Genomic DNA, 22,205 nt, shown 5'->3' with positions numbered 1-22,205 from the left:
GAATAGTGAAACTGTGTATAAGCTCTCCATATTTCCAAAAGCAAAAAAGGGCCTTCCATTTTTTTCCAGGAATGGTTATGCGGGTTACCTAGCAATCCCAAGTAATTTCTATATAAAAACAAGTCAGGTTTTTAAAAGAGGAAGGCACTGATTGATAGGCAAATTTCTCATCCTTGTTATGCCTATAAATTAAAATTATGGATTAAATGAATGTTTTATGTTTGAGGCCAGAAATTAGAGACCAACGTAGGCAACATGGTGAGACCCCATCTCTACAAAAATAAACTTTAAAAATTAGCTGGGTGTTACAGCATGTGCCTGTCATCCCAGCTACTCAACAGGCTGAGGCAGGAGGATCACTTGAGCCCAGAAGGTTGACATTACATAGTGAGCTACGATCATACCACCGTACCTCGGTCTGGGCGACAGAGTGAGGCGCCATTTCTTAAAAAATAAGACGGGATTTTTTATTTATTTATTTTTATTTTTTGAGACAGAGTATCCCTCTGTCATCCTGGCTGGAGTCCAGTGGTGTGATCTCGGCTCACTGCAACCTCTACCTCCCAGGTTCAAGCTATTCTCCTGCCTCAGCCTCCCAAGTAGCTCGGATTACAGGTGCCCGCCAGCACGCCCAGCTAATTTTTGTATTTTTAGTAGAGGTGGGGTTTCACTATGTTGGCCAGGCTGGTCTTGAACTCCTGACCTCAGGTAATCCACCTGCCTCGGCCTCCAAAAATGCTGGGATTACAGGCATGAGTGACTGCGCCCAGCCTAAAAAGGGGTATTTTAGTAAATCTGTCATATAACAGATGTTTTAAAACACCTAAACATTAATCACGATGTAAACTCAACATTTACATAATAACACAAATGTCCCTTTTCATGTGATAGTTAGATGTTGTAGTCAGAATCAAACCATAATACCTAGACTCAGCTCAACTTTGTAACATCACTTCTTAAAATTATTATGTTTCTATGTTATATGGAATAACAAACTAAAAATTGTGTATTACCTTAAAGCACTTTGAGAGTACGTGAGGAAATTTTGATGGGTATAGTAAAACAGACACCTGATGTAGCTTATGAACCAACAAGTGGAAGCATGAAGAAAACTACTTGGAGAAATACACACTAACATCACAAAGTCTTAAGACATTTAGAAATCCTCCCATTGCATGGATAAGAAAATTGAGGCTAAGACTGACAAGGCAGTTAAGATAAAGCCATACTATACGAGGGAGACAAGATATGCACACTTCAGAGCTTCCAACGGATTTTTTTGTTGTAATTTCCAGGGCATTATACATCCAAATAATTAACTCTTTCTTGAACACATCCATCATCTAGTATAATACTGTAATGCAGTGGTGATTTTGAGAGCTAGTAACCTACCTCCAACAATCACTTGCTGTCAATGAATGTTATTTTCATAAACTTTAAAAGCTGATCTTTATGAAGTGAAAGGTATAGCAATAAGACACAGTATGTTCATATACTGTGGTGGTGTCCATCTGAGGGCTAATGCTTTCCAAACCTCACCAATTCCAGCCATCATCCTCATCCAGGTCAGCTGAGGGCTGGGGGTGTCCTCTACAGCCAGGATAGGTTTTACACAGGAAGTGCTGGCACTTACACAGGCTGGAGTGAAGATGTCAAATGAGGATGTCAGCATTTTTGGTTCCCTCTCTCTAGCTCAGAAAAGTACTGCAGGAAACTTCAAACTGACCATATGCCAATGAGTTATGGGCTAAAACTGGAACTGTCCTGCACTGCTACTGTGAACCAGGGCCAGAAGGATCCTCATGAGTATGCTGGCCTTTGTTCTTGACCTCTTTTTTCAATGTTTTGGCAGTCTGGAGGACAAAGAAAAAGAAAAGTTATATGGAGTATTTTCTGATGATTTGACATTGTACACTGTAGATTTTTATATATCTTTACAATCAACTAAACCTTTCACTATTCATTCAGAGATTATATGGATCTAGCCGTAGAAAAATGTTGCAGGGATTACACTGAAATAAAATTGCACTCATAGATGTGTGATTGTGCTATTTTTCTGAGTTCTCTGCACAGATTCTCTGCCTTGTAGATTTTACAAAATACAGATTTATCCCTACTGGCTTTAAATCAAGTGATCCTGATCAATTGACTCACACACACTTGAATTTCAGAATGGCTATAGGAACTGCAATTTTAACCAATTTGTTACAAGCTAAAATTAGTATCCTACCCACACACACACACAAAAAAATCATGTGGCTAAAAATAAAGCTTCATAAAAGGAGAATACACTAAGCTATTTATATTTTCCTAACATCACCATTATATTCTGTATCTTGATAAAATTAAGATTATCAGTAATTATAGCTGTATACTTAACTTGCTACGTGCTCTCCTCATAACAACCTCAACAAAAAGTCATTAATAGGTGTTGAAACTGAGAACATCTATACATCATCTATAACTGAGAAAGTAACTTTCCAGATAGTAAATGGCAGGTCTGGAATGCAAATCCTGAACTATTTAACTTCAAGATGTGATTTCTAAAGTGCAGAATGTCTGCTTATCCTCCCAAAGTTTGTGAAAATTATTAACCTGGGATGAAATAAAAATTTTTACCCTATGTCTTCGTTTTCTTGTATTTTCCCCCCAAACTCAAAACTTAAAATTTTTTATGCCTGGTAAAGTTCCTCCTTCTACCTCATGTGATTCTTTGCATAACTAAATTCCTGGAAACTCTGTATTTAATCTACTTGTAAGCAAATCATTTTATATATAATCTGGAATAGTGGGATCATTTTAGAGTAACATATCTTGCAGTCCTACAGTCTGCTCAGCAATAGTCGCTTTTATCTTAATTTGCTTATTCGCTGTACAAATGAGAAGAACATATTTGTAACTTCCTCAAGGTCACTTTGAGCCAGAAATAGAATTTTGGTTTAAGGTCTGGTTGCTAAACCACACTTCCTCTGCAATGGTAAGCTACCATTGGTAAGCTGGTCACTAAGAAACAGAAAACAAGAAGTATAGGATATTCAAAATACTTTTCATGCCAGAATTTCTCTTTTCCCTACCCATCTGTCTCTGTTTTGCCCATCTCCTAAATATGCTATATTGTGATTACGGAAAAAGACAGCAACTGCTTTGGCAGATAAGGAAAAACACCTTACTCCTATTTCAAACATGAAGCAAATATTTCATTTCCTTTGTTTATTAAAATATAGAATGTGGCCTTGAAAGTCATGGCACTTTTTAAAAAAAATGCTTGTTAAATTTATTCATTCTATTTAATTTTACTGGTATAGACAAGTATTTTGATTTATAAATTTGAGACTGTTCTCTAAGAAATGTGTAGGTACCAAGACGTGACAACTGGCACTACTGTAGAGGGTTTTATTTAAAGCAGACTGCCCAATTGAACTTTATGCAATAATGAAAATGTTCTATAATTGTGCTATATAATAAGGTGGCCACATGAGCACTTGAAACATGGGTTCATGTGATCAAGGAACTGAAATTAACTTTTATTTCAATTAACTTAGATTTTTTTTTTTTTTTTTTTTTTTTTTGAGACAGTCTTGCTCTGTCACCCAGGCTGGAGTATGGTGGCACAATCTTGGCTCACTGCAACCTCTGCCTCCCAGGTTCAAGAGATCCTCCCACCTCAGCCTCCCGAGTAGTTAGGACTGCAGATGCATGCCACCACACCCAGCTAATTTATATATTTTTAGTAGAGACAGGGTTTCACCATGTTGGCCAGGCTGGTCTCGAACTCCTGACCTCAAGTGATCTGCCCACTTCGGCCTCCTGAAATGCTAGGATTATAGGCGGAAGCCACCATGCCTGGCCTGATTTTTTTTTGTTGTTGTTGTTGTTGTTTTTGAGACAGAGTCTCACTCTGTCACCCAGGCTGGAGTACAATGGCAAGATCTCGGCTCACTGCAACCTCCAGCTCCTGGGTTCAAGCAACTCTCCTGCCCTAGCCTCCCGAGTAGCTAGGATTACAGGTGCACGCCTCCATGCCCAGCTAATTTTTGTATTTTTAGTTGAGACAGGGTTTCACCATGTTGGTCAGGCTGGTCTTGAACTCCTGATCTCGTGATCCACCCGCCTCGGCCTCCCAAAGTGCTGGGATTACAGGCGTGAGCCACCACACCTGGCTGATGTTCATTTTTAAAGCAATCTGTGGCTAGTGGATGGCATAGGTCTAAAGTCTGGATATATCTTTTAGCTTTTTATTTAGAAATACTTATAGACTCATAGGAAGTTGCAAAAATATGACAGAGAGGTCCAGTGTACCATTCACCCAGTTTCCTTTGATCATTACATTTTGTAAGACCATATTACGATATGAAAACTAGAACACTCGCATTGCCACAATGTATTTGGCAGCTAATTTTTGTATGGCCAGCTAATTTTTATATTTTTAGTAGAGACGGGGTTTCACCATGTTAACCAGGATGGTCTTGATCTCCTGACCTCATGATCCAACCGCATCGGCCTCCCAAAGTACTGGGATTACAGGCATGAGCCACCGCGCCCGGCTTTTTTTTTTTTTTTTTTTTTTTGAGACAGAGTCTCACTCTGTCACCCAGGCTGGAGTACAGTGGCACTATCTCAGCTCACTGCAAGCCGGGGATTGCTTGAGCCCAGGAGTTCAAGGCCAGCCAGGGCAACATAGGGAGACCCCATCTCAGCATGCATACACACACAATTATTTTTACATTGGCCGGGTGTGGCCATGCACACCTATGGTCCCAGCTACTTGAGAATGTAAGGTGAGAGCATCATTTAAGCCCGGGACGTCAAGGCTGTAGTGAGCCATAATGGTGCCACAACACTCCAGCCTGGGCAATAGAGCAAGATCCTGTCTCAAGATTAAAAAAAAAAAAAAAAAGGCTGGGCGTGGTGGCTCATGCCTGCAATCCCAGCACTTTGGGAGGCCGAGGCAGGCGGATAACGAGGTCAGGAGATCAAGACCATCCTGGTCAATATGGTGAAACCCCGTCTCTACTAAAAATACAAAAATTAGCTGGCCATGGTGGTGCGTGCCTGTAATCCCAGCTACTCGGAAGGCTGAGGCAGGAGAATCACTTCAACCTGGGAGATGGAGGTTGCAGTGAGCTGAGATTGCGCCACTGCACTCCAGCCTGGTGACAGAGTAAGACTCCATCTCAAAAAAATGAAAAAAACAAAGAAAGAAAGAAAAGAAAAAAGAGAGAAGAAAAAACAAACAGGTTGGGCATTGTGGCTCACACCTGTAATCTCAGCACTTTGGGAGGCCGAAGTGGGCGGATCACGAGGTCAAGAGATCAAGACCATCCTAGCTAACACGGTAAAACCCTGTCTCTACTGAAAATACAAAAAAATTAGCCGGGCGTGGTGGCACGCACCCGTAATCCCAGCTACTTGGGAGGCTGAGGCAGGAGAATGGCGTGAACCTGGCAGGCGGAGCTTGCAGTGAGCCGAGATCACGCCACGGCACTCCAGCTCTGGGCGACAGTGCGACTCAGTCTCAAAAAAAAAAAAAAAAAAAAAACCCCACAAACAAATATATCCATTTGGGGCAAATAAGCAGAATATGCTAAAAACAGACTTTAGAGGCAGGGCGTAGTGGTTCATGTCTGTAATCTCAGCACTTTGGAAGGCTGAGGCAGGCAGATCACTTGAGCCTGGGAGTTTGAGACCATGCTGAGCAACATGGCAGGACCCTGTCTCTATAAGAAAACACAAAAAATTAGCTGGATGTGGAGGCACGCATGTGTGCTCCCAGTTACTTGGGAGGCTGAGGCAGGAGAATCACTTGAACTTGGGAGGCGGAGGTTGCAGTGAGCCGAGATTGTGCCACTGAACTCCAGCCAGGGTGACAGAGTGAGACCCAATCTCAAAAAAAAAAAAAAAGAAAAGAAAAAAGAATAATGCTTTATAAATTGTTCTGCTTAGATTTCTGCAGAGAAGGTCAAGTGGAAAAAATAAATTCTGTTAAATAGTGAACGAATATAACTATTTGGACAATTTACTAAAACTACAGGAAAAAGTGAAATGTATGAAAAAATCTTTAGAGGATTAAATTTAATTAGCCTAGCAGTGAGAGGTCTGTGAAAATACAGACCTCTCACTGTTAGGCTAATTAAGGAATATAATCAGAAAGTTATGTACCTACCCAGGGGAAATAAACGATAATTTAAAAATTATATGCAAGAATACATTCTTAACAATAGGAGTTTAAAACAGTAAGAATTCATGGGAGGCTGAGGTAGGAGGACTGCTTAAGGCCAGAAGTTTGTGACCAGCCTGGGCAACACAGCGAGACCCCGTCTCTATTAAAAATAAAATAGAACACAGCAAGTTCTACAAAACTTTAGTCATATGACTACACTTTAGTCATATTTAATAGGAAATGAAACAAGGTCCTATTCAATATGACTAAAGTATAGTTGCGAGGCAAGAGCACCAAAAAAACTCAGAGACCTCAAATAGCACAAGTATATACTCCAAGCCTTCAGAAAACTGCATTCAGCTTTCAAATCTGACTGTGAAAAATTGTGAAGACTGAAGACCAAGGAGTCAGTTACAGTGAACATTTCCTGTTCACCTCTGTGTCTCCTAGTTAACATTTTACTAGTTCACATACAATAATTGCTTGACGAATTAATAAGTATCTAGCATATCCCAAAGCAAACGGAGTTATAATTTGGGCAGATACAGAAGGAAATAATCTCTAGAAACCAAGAGTGTGGGCATAGTTGCTGAAATGGTTGGTAATGGTATCGTGCCATGGAAGTTTGACACTGGGATGGAGAATATCCAGAAGGAGCTGGAAGGATTCCTCATGCAGATTCATATGCCACAGATCATAATTGTGATCATGCCTCAGCCACACTACCCATAAGGTCATTCCTAAATATGTTACTTAACCAGACTTGGTAAGGTATGAGGAGGATGGAAGATTAAAACATAAATGGAAGAACAAAGAAGAGAGAAAAAGGAGGAGGAAGCACAAAGTCAGTCACACTTGCAAACTACTCAGTTGTGGCAGAGTAAAACTACAAGCAACTAAGGGAAGCTTGTGCTATCCCAAACATTTTCACAATCATATTGAAGAAAAAATATTCAAGTTATTCCAAACTGAACAAAAAGCCAGGCACAATGGCTCACATCTGTAAGCCCAGCACTTTGCGAGGCCAAGGTGGGCAGATCACCTGAGGTCAGGAGTTCAAGACCAGCTTGGCCAACATGATGAAACCCCATCTGCACAAAAAATACAAAACATTAGCCGGGTGTGGTAGCATACACCTGTAGTTTCAGCTACTCAGGACGATGAGGCATGACAATTGCTTTAATCTGGGAGACGGAGGCTGCAGTGAAAGCCGAGATCGTGGCACTACACTTCAGCCTGGGCAACAGAGTGAGACTCTGTCTCATTAAAAAACACAATCACATTGAAGAAAAATATTTAAGTTATTTCAATACTTACCAACAACTTACTGATGCTATCAAGAAAATGTATAACCAGAAACAACAGCATTAAATCAAAATTACAACAATACGATAAAAAAGAAAATAAAGGTCAAAGACTTAATACTAATCAGATTCTATGAAAGATGGATATAAACTCTGTTGAATCACTGTTGTCACAGGGCATTAATTTGATATTTTTTTTCTAAACAGAACTCCAAATTAGATACGGAGAAATTTACTAGCCTAAGTGGGTAACAAATTCAGGAAGCCATTTACTATCCTGTCTGAGCAAACCTAATAGATGACTCGAGTGAATGAGCAAAGGCAGAGGCAACCTCTGCTGCCATCTGTTTTGTTGTCTCCTACCAATCTACAAACAGCTGCACCACAAAAGTTCCAAGTGATAGAAAGCCCTGGGCTTCTGTCATCCCATTATTCCCTCTTTGGTTTACCACAATCATTTCTACAATGCATCCAGATTATGCCTTTCATTGATCACAACTCTTAAAGAGCATCTGGTTGCTATTTTGAGAAGGGGAGTATGTGGAAGGGGACTCTTTCTTTACACTTAGTAGTGTATAAGACAAGCTTTATTTTAAGAAAATACACCGTTCACTGGTAAGATCAAGTAAGATGTATAAATGCATTCACACTTTCCTGTCACACACAAACTTTGACACAACCAATGGTGCTGGAGAGTGTTACTCTGTTGGCAAGGAACTTAAAATGACTTCTGTCCATCTGTGAAATATACCATTTAAAATTTCTTCCAATGGTGCTTACTTTGGCAGCACATATATGAAAATTGGAATGACACAGAGAATACAAGGATGACATGCAAATTCGTGAAGTGTTCCATATTAAAATAAAATTTCAACAAACATATCAAGAGAGGCTCTTTATATGGAAAGGTTTTCTTGCTACCTCCTTCCAGATCTTCAAGGTTTTTTTTTTTTTTTGAGACAGAGTCTCACTCTAGTCACCTAGGCTGGAGTGCAGTGCATGATCTCAGCTCATTACAACTTCTGCCTTCTGGGTTCAAGCGATTCTCCTGTCTCAGCCTCCTGAGTAGCTGGGATTACAGGCACCCGCCGCCATGCCCAGCTAATTTTTGTACTTTTAGTAGAGAAAGTGTTTCGCCATGTTGGCCAGGATGGTCCTGAACTTCTGACCTCAGGTGATCCGCCTGCCTTGGCCTCTCAAAGTGCTGGAATTACAGGCATGAGCCACGCGCCTGGCCAGATCTTCGTTTTTCAAGTAGTAAACAATTACTTTTCACCAACTCATAACCTTAAGCCAAGAGTGTCTTTTCAGTACTGTTAAAGAAAAACAACTGACAGATTACAGTGGATTAATGACAGCCACAACTTCTGCCACTACCCCCACTAAGAGATGGGGTCTATTTCTCCACCTCCTTGAATCTGAGCTAGGTATATGATTGCTTTGTCCAGCAGAAAAGACCAGAAATTCCACTGCATGCCAAATGTGAGCTTAATCTTTAAGAGGCCAGGCACCTTCTTTTATGTTTTTTTAATTAGAAACAGGTTCTCACTGCTACCCAGGCTGGTCTCAAGTGATCCATCCACTTCAGCTTCCTGAGTAGCTGGTATTACAGGCACATAACCCTGCACCTAGCTAGAGGCATGGCAACTTCTGCTTCCTGCTTTTTGGAGTCTAGCTGCCACTTTGTGAGAAGGTCAAAGCAGCAACATGCATCAGAAAGGGCTGCGTGGAGGAGAATTAAGGCCCCAGTTGACAATTCCAACTAAAATCTCAGGTGGTAGGACCAACTTGACGGTCATATAATTAAGGTATCTTGGAAATAAATCTAATCGAGCCACCCAAGCTGACAGCACACAGATCAGAGATGCGCCATTCCTACCAAACTCTGGCCAAATTGCAAGACCATGCATGAGAAAATACTTGTTTTTAAGCCATTAAATTTTGAAATTATTAATTATGCACAATAGATAACCAAAACAAAATTTGGTATCAGAAATGAGGCTCTGCTATAACAAAAACTCAAAATATGTACGGTTTGGGTCCAGGTGGTAGACAACAGCTAGAAGACTGTTCGTAAAGATTTGAAAAACAGTATAGAAATGTTACTGGTGGCTGAAGAAATGGAGACCTAAGAAAAAGCAGCAGACCCGTTTCATACAGTAACATGGAGGACAGAAAGGGTACCTAATGAACTCATGGACCCAACTAAGGAGAATTCCAAGAAGAATGTCCAAAGTGCCAACTGGCTTGTTTTTAGCTGCCTACAATAAAATACAGGAGTAGTGAGATGAATTTAAAAAGGAACTGTTTGGTTCCTTTTTAAGCAGAATTCAGAGGAAATATAAAGTTGGACTTCATGGGTTAAAAAATAAAACAATTCCTCTTTTCGGTAGCTAAGCTTAAAACCACTCAAAATAAGAAATGGCCTTAGGGCAAAGATCAAATCCAGTGCTATCAGTAAAGTAGAGCCTCTAGGATGTGGTGGTAAGATCCTTTTTTGAGGCCTCATGAAGATGTTAGGTGGTTGCTCATGGACTTTCTCTTAGACCAGTGGTTCTAAAACTTCATATGCATCAGACTCAGCTGGAGATTTTATTAAAACTGAGATTGCTGGGCTGGATCATCACAGTTTTTCATCTAGCAAGTCTGGGATGGAGACTTCAACTGTAAGCTCCCAGGTGATACAAATGCTGCTGGTACAGACACCCATGCTTTTGGAATCACATAACTAGACCAAAAGGCTTTAAAGAATCTTAAGTGGGTGCTTTGAGTACCAACTAAACCAGACAGTAGAGCTTTTGACAATAAAAGGTTATTTTCACATGACAGTCTGATACAAAGGCGTCCAAGGTAAAGAAAGCCCTATCTTGAAACTATTTGTGGGAGTATTTTTTACCTAATGTTGTGGACCCGTAAGAGATCTATGGTAAAACCCAAAAGGCATTTCAGAGAAATATACCAGTGGAAACACCATCAGCTTGGACTAATAGAGCCAGAGACAGTTAAAAATGAAAAATACTAGCGCCCTTACTCGGACAGGAAGACGCCAAAAAACACGGGCCATTTCTTGTGGAAAAGAATCAGAAGACAGCCAAGAGCCTAGGGGATGGAGATGAGGGCCAAAGAGAGGCACCCAGGTGGTGAACTAGTTCCTCAACAAGGATATAGATCGAGCTAAATGTCAGAAATGCTATGCACCAGTGACGGCCATGTGCCTCCCAGTCACATCTGCTGCTTTTTTCTGTTTAAATAAGTTTACAATGGCAAGGTTTTTACTATATTCACAGATACATATACCCACCATCAATTTTAGACCTTTGCATCACACCAAAAATAAATTTGTTTTTAATTTGGAGATAGGGTCTGGCTTTGTCACCCGGGCTGGAGTACAGGGGTGCAATCACGGCTCACTGCAGCCTCAACCTCCTGGGCTCAAGCAATCCTCTTGTCTCAGCCTCCGAGTAGCTGGGACTACAGGCACACGACACCACACCTGGCAAATTTTTGTATTTTTTGTAGAAATGGAGTTTCGCAATGTTGTCCAGGCTATTCCCAAACTCCTGGATTCAAGCAATCCATCCACCTTGGCCTCCCAAAGTGCTGGGATTACAGGCATGAGCCACCTCTCCCAGCCCAAAAAGAACCGTATACCTTTTAGCTATCACCTTCCCCCATTCCAGCCCTCCCAGCCTAAGCAACGCTAATCTTTCTGTCTATAGATTTGGCTGTTTGGGACATTTCATATACATGGAAGCGTAAAATATATGGTCTTTTGTGACTGGATTCTTTCACTTAGTACATTTTTAAGATTCATCCATGTTGTAGGCAGGAGTACTTTATTCTTTCGTACAGCCAAAAGAATTCCAGTATACAGGCATATCACTTTTTATTTATCCATTCATCAGCTGGACATTTGAGTTGTTTCCACCTTTTGGCTATTATATTGCAACTATAAACATTCATGTACAAGGTTTTCTGTGGAACTATGGTTTCATTGCTTTTGAGTATATGCCTAGGTACAGAATTGCTGGGTCACATGGCAACTCTATGTTTAACCTTCAAAGAACTACCTGACTGTTTTCCAAAGCAACCGTACCATTTTACATTTCTACCAGCAGTGTGTCAGGGCTCTGATTTCTCCACAGCCCCGAATAACTTTTTTTTTTTTTTTTTTTTGAGACAGAGTCTCACACTGTCACCCAGGCCGGAATGCAGTGGCGTGCTCTCAGCTCACTGCAACCTCCGCCTCCCGGGTTCACGCCATTCTCCTGCCTCAGCCTCCCGAGTAGCTGGGACTACAGGTGCCCGCCACCACGCCCGGCTAATTTTATGTATTTTTTAGTAGAGACAGGGTTTCACCATGTTAGCCATGATGGTCTCGATCTCCTGACCTCGTGATCCACCCGCCTCAGCCTCCCAAAGTGCTGGGGTTACAGGGCCCGGCCCACAGCCCCTAATATCTTTTTGAAGAGGAATATCTGATGCAATTTTCCTGTCCCTGCCTTACCATTATATGTTGGGGTGGAAAGTGGGGAAGAACGGAAAATAACGTGTCCTTTTAGTTCATAGGTCTTCAGTTTGAGATGAGCTGCACCCAGGGAGCCTCACCTGCACCTGGACCTGATTTAGAGGATGAGATCCTAGACCTGTGAAGCTGATGTAGTAATGGAGTGAGTGAGACTTGTATGGGCTGCTCTATCGTGCATGTGTGAAGGGCCAGAGAGCACACTCTGGTCAGTGGTTATTTTGGCGATCATCCCCAGTGAACCACAGGTCTAGGTGTTTACATCTTTGTTTAGTCACTTCCCACATTGATGTAGGCTGGGCCTATTACTGCCTTGACCATTAACACATGGCAGAAATGATGCTGTGCCGGTTCTAGGCCTAGTCCTTAACTGTGTGGGTAGCATCCACTGCCTCCCTGCTGGAATCCAGATACCACTCCACAAGTGACCCGAGCAGCCACCGGGTCCCAGCTGAGCACCCATCCAAGTCTCAGAGGAACACAGCCATTCCAGCACCTAGCCAACACCACATGAGCCAGAAGAACAGTTTGGTCAGCCCACTGAATCATGAGACATAATAAATCACTAATTGAAGCTACTAAGCTTTAGAGTAGTTTATTACACTGCAATAAATAGCCAAAACAGAGATCCCCTTTGGGTAGGCTTCTAAAGAGATGTAATGTGGAATAAACCTTTTCTTTCTTCTGAAAAATCTAATGCATTATATCTATGATCAATTCAACAACATTTAAACAAAGGAAACATAGCTTCTAAGTCTCAGGAGGCTTTTCTAGAGTACATATTAGTCAGGGTTCTCCAGAGACACATAACCAATAGGATATAGATCAGATAGAGAGAGATACGGATGGATGAGAGGGAATTCATTAGAGAAATTGGCTCACGTGATTATGGAGGCTCAGAAGTCCCACAACTGGCCATCTGCAAGCTGGAGGCCCAGGGATGCCAGTGCCTGGCTCAGTTGAAGCCCAAAAGCCTCAGAACCAAGGAAGGCAATATTGTGATTCTCAGTCTGAGGCCAAAGACCTGAGAGCTTGGTGTGGGGGTTGGGGGGAAGGTTGGCAGGCCCCTAATTAGTCCAAAGGCCAAAGAGCCTGGGGTTCTGATGTCCAAGGACAGGAGAAGAATGGAAAGACAGAGAAAGAGAAACATCTAAAATTAATCATCACAGTGTCTAAGCAATTAATAACAAATATTTAAAGTTTCCATTTTCAGCAGAAAACAACAAACAGCTATGGAGGCCATCAGGGAAGAACACCCAGGGATGGGACACGTCAGCATTAGCTGACATCTCTTGATGGCAGACCAGAATACAGCCCAATCTAAGGCAAGGCCCTGTGCATCAAGTAAATTCACAACAGAATGTGGAAGTCAGCAAGGACTACACAGGCACCAAACAATTGGTGGGAAGAGCCAAAGAAACCTTCAAAGCAGGCCGGGCGCAGTGGCTCACGCCTGTAATCCCAGCACTTTGGGAGGCCGAGGAGGCCAGATTACCTGAGGTCAGGAGTTCAAGACCAGCGTGGCCAACATGGTAAAACCCTCTCTCTACCAAAAATACAAAAATTAGCCAGGTGTGGTGGTGTGGACCTGTGCCCCCAGCTACTAGGGAGGCTGAGGCAGAAGAATTGCTTGAACCCAGAAGCAGTGAGCCAAGATCATGCCACTGCACTCCAGCCTAGGCAACAGAGCAAGACTCCATCTCAAAGAAAAAGAAAAAGAAAAAAGAAACCTTCGAAGCAGTCAGAAGGATTAAGAAAGCAGTTCCTCTGAAACCTGTCATGGCAACCAGCGAATACTTTGGCATCAATACTTCCAGCAAAAACTTGTAAGCTCTGCTTTTTTCTACTGAGGCAGCTGCTTCCTTCTGCCTGTTCCTTTGGATTTAGGAGCCCTCACATGTCTGATCCAATCACCCTGTCTTTTGGTCCATCTTAGGGAGGGTCAAGATGGCATATATGGAACTTGGAGCCTTTCTGAAACTCTGGAAGAGGTATAGCAACTCCCTCATAAGGCTGTAGAATTATTCTAATTCACACAGGATAATTCTTAGAAAACTGCCAGACACATAGTAAAATGTGAATACATTATACTATTAAATTACTACATATTTGTTCAATGACAAGTGTATCTGCTCTAAAAATGGTGACTTTCAGGAAAAATAAAAGGTTTTAAATAAAATATTATTACCCACAAGTCTATTAATAGAAAATTGGTTAGGCCAGGCGCAGTGGCTCACGCCTGTAATCCCAGCACTTTGAGAGGCTGAGGTGGGCGGATCATCTGAAGTTGGGAGTTCAAGACCAGCCTGACCAACATGGAGAAACCCCATCTCTACTACAAAATTAGCCGGGCGTGGTGCCGCATGCCTGTAGTCCCAGCTACTCGGGAGGCTGAGGCAGGAGAATTGCTTGAACCTGGGAGGCAGAGGTTGCGGTGAGTCGAGATTATGCCATTGCACTCCAGCCTGGGCAACAAGAGCAAAACTCCGTCTCAAAAAAAAAAAAAAAAAAAAAAGAAGAAAAAGAAAAAGAAAATTGGTTTAAAACAAACTGTAGACTAGGTATAGAGTGAAATACTATGTTGTCTTTAAAAAGATAGCAAATGGCCGGACGTGGTGGCTCATGACTGTAATCCCAGCACTTTGGGAGGCTGAGGCGGGTAGACTGCCTGAGGTCAGGAGTTTGAGACCAGCCTGGCTAACATGGTGAAACCCCATCTCTACTAAAAATACAAAAAACTTAGCCAGGCATGGTGGCACACACCTGTAGTCCCAGCTACTTGGGAGGCTGAGGCAGGAGAATTCCTTGAACCCAGGAGGCAGAGGTTGCAGTGAGCCGAGATCGCGCTACTGCACTCCAGCCTGGGTGACAGAGCAAGACTCTGTCTCAATAAATAAATAAATAAAAGATAACAAATTAGGGAATTTTAAAAGATTTCTGTGGAAAATTTCTAGTATATATAAATAAAAAAACAAGTTGAATAAACAGTATAATTCCATTTAAAGAATAAGTATATACTGTTTGTATATGTATTTTAAAAATCTGATAGAAACCACCAGAATAGGCCGGGCGCAATGGCTCATGCCTATAATCCCAGCATTTTGGGAGGCTGATGAGGGTGGATCATCTGAGGTCAGGAATTCGAGACCAGCCTGGCCAACATGGTGAAACGCTGTCTCTACTAAAAATACAAAAATTAGCTAGGTATGGTGGCAGGCGCCTGTAATCCCAGCTACTCGGGAGGCTGAGTCAGGAAATTCACTTGAACTCAGAGGCGCAGGTTGCAGTGAGCTGAGATCATGCCATTGCACTCCAGCCTGGGTGACAGAGTGAGACTCCGTCTCAAAAAAACAACAAAAAAAGAAACCACCAGAATAAATAAATGCTATAACTTGGGTGAGAATTTCACTTTCTACAAAATACATGGTTACAATATCTTTTTTTCCTTTGACAGAGTCTCATTCCGTTGCTCAGGTTGCAGTGCAGTTGGGCGATCATAGCTCACTGCAGCCTCAACCTCCTGGACTCAAGCCATCTGCCTGCCTCAGCCCCCAAAGTGCTGGGTTTACAGGCATGAGCCACTGCGCCCAGCCCTATAATATCTTTTTAACAGTAAGCACATGACTTTTATAATCGGAAAAATATTAACGTAAAGGCACATGGATCCTTCTTAGAACACACCATACTTTTACCTGAATTTGTTCGCAATGTTTTCAATATTCATGCTTCTCTAGCACTCGAGAGCTCAAGTCTGTTTTTAGAACAACATCATAAGCTGCTACGTGAGCTGTTTCCTGTGTCGGTCAGCTATTTTTAATTAATGAACATTTGCTGTAAGAGATCACTGAGAAAGAAAAACACCAACTCTTTTGCAAGTTACACTACAGAAAGGTTTCCTCTCTAGAATTAAAAAAAAAAAAAAAATCTAAGCTATAAAAAAAGTACCCTACTTCATTTCTATTTTGAGACAGGGTCTCACTCTGCCACCCAGGTGGAGTGCAATGGCACGATCATAGCTCACTGCAGCTTCCAACTCCTGGGCTCAAGCAAGTAGCCTCAGGAGTATCTAAGACTACAGGCGCATGCCACCACGCCCAGCTAATTACGTTTGTTTAGAGATGCTGGTCCCAAAGGCTGGGCTCAGACAAGCCTCCCACCTTGGCCTCCCAAAGTGCTGAGATTACAGGCATGAACCACCGTTCCCAGCCAGCCAGTATTCTACTTAAAAAGGTGTTAGATGGTATTTTGTATTAAGTACTTATTTCCACTCTAATATTAAGATAAATTAATCTGTCAAAAGTTCCTCAAGGGACAGATCTAAATTCTATTACTTTTTCTTAAAAAAAAAAAATACAGCATTCATCATATAGTAGACAATGATTGAGGATAAAATTAGAGGTAAGCAGTGGCTGGGCACAGTGAGGCACACCTGTAGTTCCCAGCTACTTGGAATGCTGAGGTGGGAGGACTGCTTGAGTCCAAGAGTTTGAGGTTGCAGTGAGCCAAGAGGGTGCTACTGCACTCCAGCCTGGGTGACAGGGCAACACCCCAACTTAGAAAAAAAAAATTATAATTAAATAAAAATTAAAAAAAAATTTTTTTTTGAGATGGAGTCTCGCTCTGTTGCCCAGCCTGGAGTGCAATGGCGCGATCTCGGCTCACTGCAACCTCCACCTCCCGGGTTCAAGCAATTCTCCTGCCTCAGCCTCCCGAGTAGCTGGGATTACAGGCACCCACCACAACTCTCGGCTTATTTTTGTATTTTTAGTAGAGATAGGGTTTCACCATGTTGGCCAGGCTGGTCTCAAACTCCTGATCTCAGGTGATCTGCCTGTCTTGGCCTCCCAAAGTGCTGGGATTACAGGCGTGAGCCACCAAGCCCGGCCAAAAGTTAAAATTAAAGAAGACCAGTGGAAGAGAAAAAAGAAAACAATTACAAAAATAGAACAAGATTGGTTTTAAACCAAATATTTATATTAAGCACCTATGTACAAAACACTGTCCTACACTGACTAGAAGACTTAAAATTGTGGTTGCTGTTTCTGTAAGAGCAGTAATATAACTATGCCCTCCACTTTATTAGCTCCTTTCAAGGTTTATATGAGACAATATGGTTAAACAGTAGCTGCTATATAGACTTTAATTACGTTTTATTTATTTATTCTTCAACCAACAAGTTATATACCACCACAAGGAATTCTTCTGAAGAGTTAGCAGCATCCAAAAGAGGTAAGACTTGTCCAATGGTTGGGTGGAAGAGCCAGGGTTCCTAAGGTCCCACAAACCACTCTCCCTTAGAATGAAGACAGAAGTTTCCTGTAGATCTAATAAGGCCCCTATTGCACCACGTATAGTAGCATACATTCCAGGCTCAAAATGAAAAAAGGGTTTATTTTTCTTTTACCAAACTGTAATCCTCATGACAGGTGACAATCCACATAATTATAATAAACTCTACCCACATCCTCTTAACTCACCACTCTCCTAAATTCTTTGCATTTGTAACTGTTTCACAATAGGATGCTTTCTTGCCTATTTTTATTTGGTTCAAATAGGTTTTAGGATTTCTACCTAATAAAATATATTTCTACCTAATAAAATATATGTGCAATAAAAATGTAGCTAAAAATGCTGGGCTTGGAGAGAAGCTCTGGGAGTAGGGTGGTGAGGGCTGATGCCCTCTAAAAAGGCCTTGCCTGTACCACATTCCATAGGGGCTGTAATTGCTAATTTTTTTTTTTTTTTTTTTTTTTTTTTTGAGACAGACTCTCTCTCTGTTGCCCAGGCTGGAGTGCAGTGACGCCATCTTAGCTCACTGCAACCTCCCACTCCCAGCTTCAAGCGATTTTCCTGTTTCAGCCTCCCGAGTATCTGGGATTACAAGCATGCGCCACCACGCCTGGCTGATTTTTGTATTTTTATAGTAGAGACAGGGTTACACCATATTGGCCAGGCTGGTTTCGAACTCCTGGCCTCAAGCAATCCACCCACCTCAGCCTCCCAAAGTGCTAGAATTTCAGCTATGAGCCACCACGCCCGGCCATGATTGGTAATTTTATACATCAAGTTGGAAGGTATTTTGGATAACATTAAATCAGTGAGCTTTGAGCAAAGCAGACTGCCCTCCATAACGTGAGTGGCCCTCATCCAATCAGTTAAAGGCCTGAACAGAACACAGACCAGCCTCCCAAGCAAGAGCAAATTCCCCAGCAAATGGCCTTTGGACTTGTTTTGTACCACTGGCTCTCCTGGGTCTTGAGCCTGCCAACCCCACTGCAGATTTGGACTTGTCATCCTCCATAATCTCATGAGTTAATTCCTTACAATACAATTTTTTATATGTATATGTACAGGCACACTCAGAGATATTGCAGGTTCAGTTCCAGACCACCAAAACAAAGTGAATATCTCAAAGCTAGTCACAAACTTTTTTCATTTCCTAGTACATATAAAAGTTAAAGTTATGTTTACAATATACTGTAGTTTGGCAAATGTGCAATACCATTATGTTTTAAAAAACAATGGACATCCTTAATTAAGATATACTTTAGGCTGGATATAGCAGCTTACGCCTATAATCCCAACACTTTGGGAGGCCGAGGTGGGAGGACTGCTTGAGGCCAGGAGTTCAACACCAGCCTGAGCAACATAGCAAGATACCATCACTACAAAAATTTAAAAAGTAGCCAGGCATGGTGGCGTATGACTGTGGCCCCAGCTACTTGAGAGGCTGAGGCAGAAGGATCACTTGAGACCAGGAAGCTAACGTTGCAGTGACTGGTGACTGCACTGCTGCATTACAGTTTGGGTGACAGAGCAAGATCCTGTCTCAAAAAACAAATTAAACACACAAATACACACACACACACTTTGTTGCTAAAAAATACAATGATCATTTAAGTCTTCAGTAAGTAATAATCTTTCTGCTAGTGGAGTGTCTTTCTTTGATTTCTTTTTTTTTTTTTTTAGACGGAGTCTTGCTCTGTTGCCAGGCTGGAGCGCAGTGGCGCGATCTCAGCTCACTGCAACCTCTGCCTCCTGGGTTCAAGCAATTCTCCTGCCTCAGCCTCCCGAGTAGCTGGGACTACAGGTGTGCGCCACCACGCCCAGCTAATTTTTGATTTTCAGTAGAGATGGGGTTTTACCATGTTGGCCGGGATGGTCTCCATCTCCTGACCTCGTGATCCGCCTGCCTCAGCCTCCCAAAGTGCTGGGATTACAGGTGTGAGCCACCGCACCCAGCCTCTTTCTTTGATGTTAATGGCTGCTGACTGATGAGGGTGGTGGCTGTTAAAGGTGAGGGATGGGGGGGCTATGGCAATTTCTTAAGGAAGAAAACAGTATATTATATATATAAAAAACATACAAAATATGTGTTAATCGACTGTTTATGTTATCAGTAAGGCTTCTGGTCAACAGTAGGCTATTAGTAAATTAAATTTTCGGGGAGTCAAAAGTTACATGTGAATTTTCAGCTCAACAGGGGTCACTGCTCCAACCCCCAAGCTGTTCAAAAGTCAGCTGCATTTTTTAACACTTTCTATTGTTTTTACTCCTCCTGTTCCTCTAATTTCCATAATGTATCCTAGCCTATAGCCACTACTCTTCTCTGGCTTTAATCCCTAGTACATCACAATTTAATCACAAACTGGAGTTGTAGGTAGAACAGCACAGTTTAGGATGACGAAACAAAAAAAGGGATTAAGTGACTTATACAAGCTCGAACTTTAATGATAAGATTATGATTAGGACCCATTTTCTAGTAACTCTTAGTTTAATGTCTATTATAAGGGACCAGTATAACATAGTTATTAAAAGCACAGGATGTAAGTCACATTACACTTGCTCTATCATTTATGAAACTATGACCCTTAATATTAACTTGTATTCTTTGTGCTTTGGTTTCTTCATCTATAAAAATTGGAGTAATTAATAGCATCTATCTTCAGACAAGATTTTCTGAGATAAAATGCATAAAACACCTTGAATACTACCTGGTACATAGAAGCTGTCAATAAATTTTATCCATTCTTATTCTTCTATTATTATTCAATCAGCCTTTCAATAAGCATATAATATAAATACCCTATGTGCATTTGTCCTTTTTCTTTAATCCCTTGTGGAATCAAACTTCATGTGGTTGGGGCCAAAAACACTTATAAAACATGACTAGGCTGGGTGCAGTGGCTCACGTCTGTAATCCCAGCACTTTTTGGGAGGCCGAGGTGGGCGGATTGCCAGAGCTCAGGAGTTCGAGACCAGCCTGGGCAACACGGTGAAACCCTGTCTCTACTAAAACAGAAAAAATTAGCCGGGCGAAGTGGTGCATGCCTGTAGTCCCAGCTACTTGGGAGGCTGAGGCAGGAGAATTGCTTGACCCAGGAAGAGGGAGGTTGCAGTGAGCCGAGATTGCACAAGTGCACACCAGCCTTGGCGACGGAGTGAGATTCTGTCTCAAACAAACAAACAAACAAACAAAAAAACAAAAACATGACTAATCATGTACACACATAACATGTTTCACTGGAACACATGCAAATAAGTGCTTAGCAAACATTAAAAGAAACTTGGGGCCTAAAGGAAATCGGAATTTTAAAGAATATTTCTACCTACTGAGTTGTCTACTTAGTGGCTACGTGAAATCAGTGTCTTCTAAATTTAGAATTTTACTGAATTCTTTCTTCATGGGATCACTTTATACAACACTGACAAAGTCTTCACAAGGCTACATTCTAAATCCAAGTAGCAAATAAATAGCAAATAAATCTTCCTCTGCCATTTTTTATCTCTTGTCTTTAACCACAACATTTCATTTTCTGCCCACATGGACTAATGCTTCTTCAAAGAAGTGGGCAGTGGTCAGAAAGCCTGAGTTCTCATTTCAATTCTCACACAAAAGTTAAAAGAAACTTGGAGCCTAAGTTTCTTGGGGCAACCTCAGGGTTGCCAACAATGGCACCACCTGCTCACCCTATTTCACAGGCTTTCAGAACAAAAACAGTGAAGACACATCATAAAACAGGGACATTTACCCAGGCTTCCACGTTCATTGCACAGAGTTAAAAAATATATATTTGTGGGGACTGTATCAATGTTTCTCCACATGAAGGCATTTTAGGTATCTGAAGCTCAAAGTCAAGAAGAATACGTTATTTACCTTTAAACAATGAAAACTGAATGATACTTTATTGCATTATACTCTAACCTAATCTGTTGCCCCAAAAGTTGGTATTTTAATCCACAACAAAGGTGACTCTTGACATTCTTAATTACATAGTGAAGGGGTTTTTGTTTTAAGATCTTCAATATGAAATCCACATCTGGGTTAAAGTTTTACTCTTTTCTACTAGTCACATGTGACTTAGAACAAGCTATTTCAGCTCTTGAATTTTGTTTGCTTGTTTTTTGGTAATGGTTATTGTTTTGAATAAAGAAGAAAATTCCATCTTGTCTCAGAGCTACCTATGAGGAGGCAAGTGAGATCATACACACCAAGTTATAAACAAGAAGGCACCTGTTCAACACTGGTTGCCCAGTTCAGTCAGCATCTGAGGCAGCAGTTTTCATTCAAGAGCTCCCACTTGAATTTCTAAAGTTGTATCAAGTGTATTCTCCAAGTGATGCGAGTTAACACAAGCCCACTGATCTAAAAATTGCAAGAAATTAGCTTAAAATCCCCCCACAAAAGAAATACAGGGTGAGTAGAAGTTTTAGCAAGAATATTTGCCATGATGTACAGTACTTACATTGCATTTTCTTGTTGTTCTCACTGCTTTTATATTACAGCAATGGCACAAGTAAATGTGGGGTGAGCTGATGAAAATTTCACTGCCCTGAAAGCACTATTTTAAGCATCAAGGTCTAATTATCCAACCTTACATATTTCAAGAGGTATATAACCTTCTCACTTTGAATCTGGCCCTTGGATATTGCCAGCCTGGAAGGTCTTCACTTAAGACAGAAAAAAAACCTAAAAAGAAAATGTCTTCTTATCTTTTTCTCTAAGGCGTGAGGTTTTACAAACTGTGGTCTCATCTCATTAGTGGTTCTGATAAAAAAAAAAAAATCAGAATGTATAAGCACATGAAAAATTTTATTTCAAACACACATACAAGCACACTCACACACATACACACAGTGTTACACTGGGCTGTGGTTAAAAAATTTGAAAGTCGGCTGGGCGCGGTGGCTCACGCCTATAATCCCAGCACTTTGG

General features: G+C 41.4%; 1 protein-coding gene and 1 pseudogene across 4 annotated transcripts in view; one reads left to right on the top strand and one right to left on the bottom strand.

Moving 5' to 3' along the window:
- The window catches only part of FGD4 (FYVE, RhoGEF and PH domain containing 4), a 242,504-nt gene that overhangs the window by 156,477 nt on the left and 63,822 nt on the right, over window positions 1–22,205 (bottom strand). For 2 of the 4 annotated variants that reach the window (XM_063711597.1, XM_063711598.1), the window contains exon 2: window positions 1,727–1,853. The exons of 1 other annotated variant lie outside the window; for it this stretch is intronic. The gene's annotated coding sequence lies outside the window, so the exon portion shown is untranslated. Of the gene's footprint in view, window positions 1–1,633; window positions 1,707–1,726; window positions 1,854–22,205 lie in introns of those variants that run through there. One more of the 4 variants, XM_024256240.3, reaches the window with a different exon arrangement.
- On the top strand, window positions 8,237–8,326 carry LOC112135945 (U6 spliceosomal RNA; annotated as a pseudogene).

Source organism: Pongo abelii, chromosome 10, assembly GCF_028885655.2.
Source record: "Pongo abelii isolate AG06213 chromosome 10, NHGRI_mPonAbe1-v2.0_pri, whole genome shotgun sequence".
NCBI lineage: Eukaryota > Metazoa > Chordata > Mammalia > Primates > Hominidae > Pongo > Pongo abelii.
Note: the sequence above shows the minus strand (reverse complement) of the source record. Positions and strands in the feature narration are given on the sequence as shown.